This window comes from Sapajus apella, unplaced genomic scaffold, assembly GCF_009761245.1.
Source record: "Sapajus apella isolate SASKATOON/1434 unplaced genomic scaffold, GSC_monkey_1.0 scaffold20, whole genome shotgun sequence".
NCBI classification, from domain to species: domain Eukaryota; kingdom Metazoa; phylum Chordata; class Mammalia; order Primates; family Cebidae; genus Sapajus; species Sapajus apella.
Window position 1 is genome coordinate 7526850 of NW_022436960.1, and position 9851 is coordinate 7536700.

At 43.8% G+C, this 9851-nt stretch overlaps 1 long non-coding RNA gene across 1 annotated transcript in view; it reads right to left on the reverse strand.

Moving 5' to 3' along the window:
* Positions 1-404: 404 nt before the first annotated feature.
* The window catches only part of LOC116557801, a 48164-nt gene continuing 38717 nt past the window's right edge, over positions 405-9851 (reverse strand). Inside the window, exon 2 of the long non-coding RNA XR_004271704.1 lies at positions 405-3188. This is a non-coding gene — a long non-coding RNA (uncharacterized LOC116557801). The remainder of the gene's footprint in view (positions 3189-9851) is intronic.

Sequence of the window (9851 nt, forward strand, 5' to 3'; positions counted from 1 at the left end):
TGCATGTCCCTTTGCGATGGCTTCAGATCTGGGGAAAGCTGAGTTTGTCCAGTGCGTGTTCGTGGTCTCTACTGAATTAGAAAGGAAATAGGACAGGGCACACTGGAGCTGTGGGTGATGCTGCTCTGTCCAACACTGAACAGGCAGCTTTATTTCCAGGCTGTGGATCAGGACAACCTAGAAGAACCATCCAGGGAGCAGAGGACTGGAAAGGCCCTTTCCCCCCTCAATACATTTCAAATGAGTATACTTGCAAAATCACTGAGACTTCCATAGTCCAAACAAAACAGTCTCCATTTAACAGCATCACACTCAGTTTTTTAAAAAATAACACTCTGTATAGGCAAAGGAATGACATTGAATTTTTTCATATCCCACAATGTTGAATGAAGAGACATCAAGTATTTTTTTTCCATTGCACCTTTATTGTTTATTCTGTTAACTGTTCAGAATCATACAGTTTTTCTAGAATCACACAGAGCCTGAGTAGCTCCTTCTCCCTGACATTAATTTCTAACCAGCCTCCTCTCATCTCTTGTCCTTAGTGTATGATATTCTGCCAGTGTCCAAAAAGTTCCCAGGGTTTTTTCGGGGAGGGAGAAGGGTGTGCGGTGGTCTTCCTGCGCTTTCTCACCTCTCCACCTCCTCTCTTGCCCAGCAGCCTCTGGAGCCCCAAGGGCGAAGGAATCAGATACATCGGATTTGGACCCTGACTCCACTAGTAGCCGTCTGATCTCAGGGACATTTCTTGATCTCTCTGAGCCCTTTATTCTTCTCTACAATGTGTGGGAAAGACTCCCTCTCTCACAGCGTTACTATGAGAGTTCAATGACTAGGTATCTAAAGCATCTGGCACAGTGCCTGGGCACACAGTATGCCCTATATGCACCTTAGCTTCCTTCCTTCTGGCCGGGAAGAGAAGACATCTGATAAATCAATGCCAGGGCCAGCTGCTCAGGGGCATTTGCTTTATAAAAGAGCATGTTTCCTTTAACAGAGCCCAAGAAAGGACTCTCTAATGGTGGAAATTGAGACACCATAGCATGGGTGAGGGAGAGATCTGGAGGTATAGACTATAGAAGCCTCAGAATCGTTTGATCCAGCCCGGCAGACTGCTGCTGCTTCTGCCCAGGGTCAAGGCTGGTGATACAGTTTGGCTGTGCCCCCACCTAAATCTCATCTTAAATTTCCACATGTTGTGGAAGGGACCCAGCGGGAGGTAACTGAATCACGGGGGCAGGTTTCCCAAGCTATTCGCGTGACAGTGAATAAGTCTCACGAGATCTGATTGTTTTAAAAAGGGGAGTCTCCCTGCACATGTATTCACTTCTCATCTGCCACCATATGGGACTTGCCTTTCACCTTCCACTGCGACTGTGAGGCCTCCTCAGCCACGTGGAACTGAAAGCCCAATAAACCTCTTTCTTTCGAAATTGCCGAGTCTTGGGGATGTCTTTATCAGCAGGGTGAAGATGGACTAATTCAGCTGACAATGGCAGAAGGAATACTAACTCTCTCATTAAGGCCATGCCACTGTAGCCAGGCAAGGGCCTATTTCAGGGAGCCAGGAGAAGGGAGCTAATTTGTTTTTATTCAACCATCCCTGCCAGAGAGGAAGTAGCTTCATGTGGGTGTAAACCAGGGACTTTAAAATGCAGCAGTCCTTTAGGGCAATCATTAAATCCCCTCCTCATGCCCATTAAAAGTCACTTGTCACAGGGCTATCCTCACAGCCTGAACCACCATGAGCTCTCAGGGCGGAGTTCAAGCGTCATTTACACCCCACCCACTTTTGAAGAGGATCCTGGGTATCTCGTAAAGGAAGGAGTAATGCACCTAGTACTGAGCTTTCCGCCTTGTTCTTCCCAACTCTCCCGGTACATGACCACTAAAATCAAAATCTGATAAACAAATGTTCACAAGAATGAAATAATAATGCTGTCAGTAAGGAGAATATTCCGTTCAAAAGTTCATCTGCAAACATAGCCACGCTCTTCTTTCTCAAGGTAGTCCTTTGCGTTTTAAGCTGATCTATCACTCAGCCCTGATTCATGCATAATTCTCAGTAAAGATATGGTGCATCTAGGTCTGCATGCCCACAATCGTTTTATATCTCCGATATAACAACAAAAAGCCACTCAATGGACAATCTTAAAACATGCGCCAACCAAAGCCATGGCTGGTAGTATGGGAAAATGTCCTTCGGACCAAAGAGGCAGAGAGACAGAGAAGGAGAGAGAGGACAGAGAGAGAGAGAGAGAAAGAGAGAACAAGAGCGCAAAGTAAAAGACTCAAGATGAGACGAGAACATCTGCAGTTGGGGGAGGGGCGTGGGCAAAGCAGATAAAACCAAGGAAAGCTCTATGGATCTGGGAGTGCCTCTCCAAGTATTTGGTTCATGCTAAAAAATAGAGCACATTTATTAAAAATATATATTTATAAACCTTGATATGAACAGATACACACGTCAAGCCAATGAAAAAAGAAAAATAAGTTATCTCCCCGGTATCAAATAGACACTTTTGATGAATGGGATGCCTGTCAAAGGGTTGCCCCTGTGGTTTTTCCACTAAATAGCTCATCAAGTGAAGATGAAACACTTGTCCTGGGAGACACGCATCTGAGCCATGTCCGCCCTATTCATCTTTTCAAATATGTGATATCTGTCAGCGATCTGGAATAATGAATGTCTGCACCCATCTGCTCACCGATGGTGTCAGAGGCTGGTCTTCCAATCATTCTTCTGGGGCCCCTGCCAAAGACATTGAGTTCCTAGTGCTGCGAATGAGTTTTGTTGGAATCATTGTGCTTTAGTGTCTTCTGCTCCCTGCAGCAGGATTGGTCTATTTGTGTGACCTTTTATACTGTGTGAAGGTGCATTTGATTGGGCGGCGTGTTTGGGTCAAGCCTGCTTGTTCCTGCAGGGTTCGGCCAGTGATCCGCCAACACGCAGGACTCCTGTCTTTGGCCATCTTGAGGGCACTGAGGATGTTCTGGGCCATTCACAGGGTGGTGTATATATAGACAAATATGATCACAATCAGGTTCAGAATGGTCCCAATGATCCCCAGCATTGCCAAGACACTCTCCTCTTTGCTTTCTTTTTCTTGACCTCCTCTGTCTTCATCATTTCCACTCGTGATTACCATCTTGGTTGTAAATGTCTTTATCTTCCTCGCCAGGCTAACCTGTAATTGGAAAGAGACAGCACAAAAGATGGTCATTTATAAGCATCCCCTCCAAGCCAGGCAGAGCTGCAGGGGGTGGTGATCGCATGATTGCAGGCGAGACCATGGCGGAGGAATGACAAATCACATACACGGATCCCATCTTGGGACACCTTGCTCTCGGCCATGGGAAAATGGCAGAACACGGCTCATCAGTTTAGAAGGTGAGCGTCCTGACATTGGTGCTGAAAGAGGAGCCTAGAGTCTACCCGGGCACCACCCACTTGGTTGAGCTTGTTTTCTTCCTTTCCCTTGAAGGAGAAACCGGGACAGCTGCACTGCAGCCAAATGAAAGTCTGTGCCCTCCGCCCTGTGATGGGAATTTCACACACGCTCACATACTGTGTTACACCCAAGAAGCGTGCTGTCCTGAGTATCCACGAAGTACGCAGGGGACATCACAGTCCCACCATACTAAAGCTCTGACTGCGGTATGGGTAGGGGTGGCTGGAAGCCAGGGAAGGTGATTCATTGAGACCAGGCAGGATGGTAAGGGGTCTATGCATGGTGTGGATGAGTAGTACCATGAGAAATTCTCATAATCCCTGGTAGAAATAGATACTGCTACAATCATTGCAGAGTATTTCCTGGCATTAGCTAGAAAAGGGAAGAGACATATTCTACCACTGGGCACCTGCTCTGCCTGGTGTCTACCCTAGAGAAAGCCTCACTTCTGTGCATCTGGAGACGTGAGCAGGACTGGTCCCATGGGCTTCAACTGCCATAGCTGTGAACTGGAAGTTACCCAGATAAGCACCAAGGGGGGAGCAGGTGAACATGTGGTGGTCAGTCTCTACAGTGGAATATTATATGCCAGTGAAATGAATCAATGGCAGCTACATGCAACAACATGAACAAAGCCCAGACACTCAGCGGAGGGAAAGAGCACATGGCAGACACATTTGTGCAGCAGTTTGAGTCTTAAAGGCTCAAAATAGGCAAAACCAAGTCATCTGTTGTTTTAGATTGTTTTAGAGATGTGCTCTTTGATTTTCATAAAAAGTAACAGAATGATTAGCACAAAAATGGCTAGCACAAAACTCAGGAGAGTGGCTTTCTCCAGGCAAGAGTGGAGAGGCTGCCTTTAGGGCGGGGAACCAGTGGCCTTCTGATACTTGTCATCTGTCATCTGCTAAACTTTAAACTGTTCCTTTAAACTGCAGGCATATCTTCCAGCTACTCTTTTTGTATGCATGATATATTTTGCAATAATCAAAATAACTTTTTATCTTCTAAGACAGAAAACATCGCCATCCAGGAGGCAGACTGGGCAGCCAAAGCCTTCTCTTCCACCAATGACTGATCCAAACCAAATGTAAAATAGGACCAAAGTGCATGCTGGTGACAGCGCATCCACTTGTGATGTCATGTGCACCAGGCCAGGCCCCTGGCTCCACCTCCTCCATCACAGGGCTGCACCTTCAGAGCCAGAAGGCTTTTCATGCTTCAGGGTTTAATGATGGTTATGTGTTAGCATGACTGGGTCATGCATGCCCAGATAGTTGGTCATGTGATATTCTGGATGTGTGTGTCAGGATGAGATTGACATTTGAATTAGGAGACTGAAGAAAGCAGACTGCCCTCCTCAATGTGGATGGTCACTGGCCAATCAGCTGAAGGCCTGACTGAAACGAAAAGGCGACATCCCCCCAAATTCCTCCTGCCTGCCTGCCTTCAAGCTGGGACACTGCTTTTTCCTGCCTTTGAACTCAAACTGTCAATTTTCAGGCAGCTCTTCCTGGGCCTTGAGCCTGCAGAGCTTCGGATGGAACCACACCACCGGCTATCCTGGGTCTCCTGCTTGCTGACTCACCCGACAGATCTCAGAGCTTGCTGGTCTCCAAAATCACGAGTCAGTTCCGTATAAGACATCTCTTTACATGCACCTGTATCTATCTTACTGGTTCTGTTTCTCTCATTCAAATGCTAACTTAGGGCACATACCCAGGAAGGATCACAAATGGGAATCCAGGAATGTGGAAATGTGGCTGGGAAATGAAATGCCGGCATGCCTCTCTCTCTGTGCATATGAGCTCCTGAAGGGGCTGGGTCGTTCCTTATAGAGCAGATCTGGATCCGGAGCACAGTGTATATGAATGAACATCTGTATGAAGGAGAGGCAAGCACACCAGTGAAGAATGGAGGGACTGATGCAACATGAATATATGCCTCAGTGAACAAATGAACGCCCTAAAGGCAAGTTTCATATCTTCACAACTCTGGTTTACTAGAGAGGCCTACAGTGGGTTCCTACCCCAATAGCTTGGATAGGGAAAGCTTCTAGTTGGATTCGTTTGATCTTCCTGCTTTTTCTCCCCTCGTATGCTTTTGCTGATGTATAGTAAACATACAGGAACGTGCACAAAGTCTAAATGTACAGCTTGATGCATTTTCATATCTGTTTAGCACTGAGACCAAGAAACAGAGCCCTCCAGCACCCAGGAGCCCCCCACAGTGCCCTGTCCAGTCACTATCCCTACCTCCTAAAAACCACCGTCATGGCTTCTAACACCACCGACGAGTTTTGCCTGGTTTTGAATTTTGCATAAATGGAATCACACAGCACATCCTCTTTCGAGTCGGATTTCTTACTCTCAACACCGTGTTTGTGAGATCTGCTCACATCGTTGTGTATAGCTGTGGCTCATTCACTCTCATACGTGAACAGTATTCCATTGGATCACTACACCCACAATTTATGTCTCTATTCTATGGCTGATGGGCATTTTCACTGCTTCAAGTTTGGAGCTATTATGAATAATGCTGCTATGAACATTCTTGTACATATCTCCGGGCAAGCATGTGTATACATCTTTCCCAATATTTCATATGAAGTTTATTAACATAAAGCTGAAAAATTTTACAGTGAGCACCCATAAACTCACCATCTCAACTCCATGACTAACACGTTTCCATAGTAGCTTTATCACATATCTGCCCATTTCTTATTCATCTATCTTCTTTTATGAGTGCATTTTAAACTACATATGTTATCATCACTATTATTAATTATTATTTTGACACAGGCTCTTGTTCTTTTGTCCGGGCTGGAGTGTACTGGTGTGATTATGGCTCACTTGGCCTTGACTTCCTGGGTCCAAGCGATCCTCCTTCCTCAGCCTTCGAAGCAGCTGGGACCACAGGCATGCACCACCATGCCCGGCTAAATTAAAAAATTTTTTTTTGTAGAGACTGGGTCCAACTATGTTGCTAGGCTGGTCTCGAACTCTTGGGTTCAAGCAATTCCCCTGCCTCAGCTTTCCTAAATGCTGAGATTACAAGCATGAGTCACCATGCTTGGCCTAAACTGCAGATATTATTTCTCTTCCCCTTAAACACTGCAGCCTGCTGCACGTTTTAATTACAGGTCAGTATTTATTTATAGTTTTCTCTTTTAATATAAAATTCACATGTGCATTTCCTATTGACTACATACAGACCTAGAGCTGCTGGGCACAGGGTATGTATACATTTGACGTTAGTGGCTACAGCTCAACAATTTTTCTTTTTTGAGATGAAGTCTCGCTCTGTAGCCCAAGCTGGAATACAGTAGCACAATCTTGACTCACTGCAACCTCTGCCTCCTGGGTCTCGTTTCAAGCAATTCTCCTGCCTCAGCCTCCCAAGTAGCTGGGATTACAGGTGCACGCCACCATGCCCAGCTAATATTTGTACTTTTAGTAGAAATGGGGTTTCACCACGTTGGCCAGGCTGGCCTTGAACTCCTAACCTCATGATCTGCCCTCCCTGGCCTCCCAAAGTGCTGGGATTATAGGCATGAGCCAATGCGTCAGGCCAATAGTTTTCAAAGTGGTTGTGTCTGTTTGCTAGTTTGCAGGCGTCAGTGGACACCCCCTTTTTATTTTGGTGATTCCATGCCTCAAACTTCGCACAAAGTCATGATAAGTTGGTTGTAAGAACCTTAGAAATTCATTCCCTTTACTGCCCTGGACCGATGTCTATCCAAGCACTAGTCACCTCTTTAATGGAGTCTCTGATTTATCATCTATCTTCTTAGAAAGACTGAAAGCCCTTGGCGGCAGCGCTTTTGAATCCCCACCTCCAAGCATGGTGCCAGGCACAAAGCGGGCACTTAAGAAAATTGTGCTGAATGAATGAGTGGGTGCTGTGGGGTAACCTGGCATCTCCCAGTCTCTGCAGGCCAGGGAATAGATGGCCACAGTTGGTCTAAGAAGATGCAATTAGTGCTGCCCTTATAACCAAAGACCCATCATCACAGTCACTCAAGCAAAACAAAGTGCCTGTCATGTTCGTCTGCTTGGTTTCAAGGCTTAATTTAGCCTCTTCCCTGAGTTAACCTGAGATAACTCTGGCTCAGGGGGAAGTGTAGGGGGATAATCAGGTCAGTTGTGTTTACTTTCTGAGGACTCTGAAGCAAACAAAGACCTAGAAGAGACCTTCTCCGACTCACAGAAGAGTTGCATCGCAAGCGTTTGTTCCCAAGTTGCCTAAGTCATCAGCTTGGAAACTTGAATTCCCCTACAGACACCACGTTGGGAGTGTGGCTTGATTCCCAGGGGAGTAACTGAGGGCTTCCTTAAACAGAGTGGTTAGAATATTGTTTTCTTTGGAAAAAGTTGTCTGGCCAAGGTCTGGAGGATGAACAATGATGGAGGAGACTCACAGAACCCAAAAGATTAGCCTAGAAACCAGCGCAATGACAGAAATGGGAGAGGAAAGCAGAAACAATAAGCAACAAGTACAATAATAACTGTACATTTTTAAATGGGTTAGAGAGTGTAATTGGAATGTTTGCAACTCAATGGATAGATGCTTGAGGGGATGGATACCCCATTCTTCATGATGTGTTATTTCATATCATGTGCCTATATCAAAACATCTAAAGTACCCCATACATATATATACCCATTATGTAGCCACAAAAATTAAAATTAAAAAAATTAAAAATAAACAACAAGCAAAGGCTGGGGCCAATGTCTGACATAAAGTTGCTAAAGGGTATACATTCATTTATCCACTCACTCATTTACTCATTTCACCTAGGGGCTGGGTGGAGGGAGAGGGAGGGATTGACTGTTAACAGTAAAGCTGTTTCTTTTTGGAGTAATGTGACAATATTCTAAACTTAGATTTTTAGTGATGGTTGCACAATTCAAAATACACTAAAGCCATGAAACTGTACACTTCAAATAGGTGAATTTTGTGGTTTGTGAATTATATCTCAATAAATATGTTAATTTTTAAAAGATAGTATTAGCAATAGTATCTGAAGTACAAAGTGCCCAGAAATAAATCTAATAAAGATGTGTGAAATTTTTATAAAAAATATTGTAAAACTTGACTGAAAGACATAAAAGCAGATGAACATGAAAAGGAAGATATACCATCTTCATGGAATGCTAGATTCAATATGTACAATTCAATATCCTAAAAACCTCAGTTTTCCCTAAAATATTCTATAGGTTTGTTGCAGTTCCAGTCAAAATTTCTACAGGGTTTTTGGTGATATTTGACAAGTAGATTCTAAAATGCATATCAAAGTGCAAAGGAATAATAACACCCAAGATATTTACTAAAGAATAAGGTAGGAAGATCTGCCTCATAAGACATCAATATGTCTTAGGCCTAAGGCTTACATAAGGTGAAAATGGGTCTTTAATGAGCAGTGTTGGAACAACTGAGTCTCTATATGAAAAAATAAATGAAATAAAACCAGCAGCTCATCAGTTCCAGATAGATTATAGATAAGAATAGAAAGAGAACGCTTTAAAACTTTTATAAGGCAATATAAAGGAATATCTGTATGACCTTGAGGTAGAGAAGGTCTATCTTAACAAGACATAAAAGCTCAAACTATAAGGAAAACTATGAAATGACCTTAAATTCAATACCTGTTTATCAAAAAAAAAAAAATCATCAAAAGTGAAAAGTTAAGCTTCAAGCTGGGATATATACCATACATCATTCTAGTCTCAAATCAGTAAGAAAATGATAAATATCCAGTAGAAAACTAGGCAAAACCATGTCCAGGCATTTCTCAAAAGAGTAAACAGCCATGAAGAAGCTAAACCTCAGTATCTGAGAAATGCAAATTAAAACACAGTGAGCTACCATCAAACAGCCATCAGATTGGCAAGAATAAAAACATCTGAGAAGACCACCGAACACTGACAGAGTCTGCCGAGCAATGGGGACTCTCAAATACCTACTGCAGGAGTATCAGTGGATACTGTCACTTTGGAAAACAGGATGGCATTATCTTGTAAAGCCAAGCATACTCACAGCAGGGGACCCTGCCATGCCACCTTGATATACACACTGAGTACAGCCACATATGTGCAGCAGGGTGCAAGGATAAGAGCATTTATAGACAGCAACATCAGCAGAAATGAAATGCTGGACACAGCATCAACGGCCATCTGCTATGGCCTGGATCTACCATCGTATGTTCTCATGCTGGAATAACACACAGCGATGAAGAAAAAGTGAAATGCTAGAACATGCCATCACATGGATGAACTGCAAATACAATATCGAGTGAAAATGCATGTTGCAAAAGACCACAGAAAGGATGCTTCCACTTATGCAGGAAGTTCAGATTTAGGGAGAATCTAACCATATATATATATATATATATATATA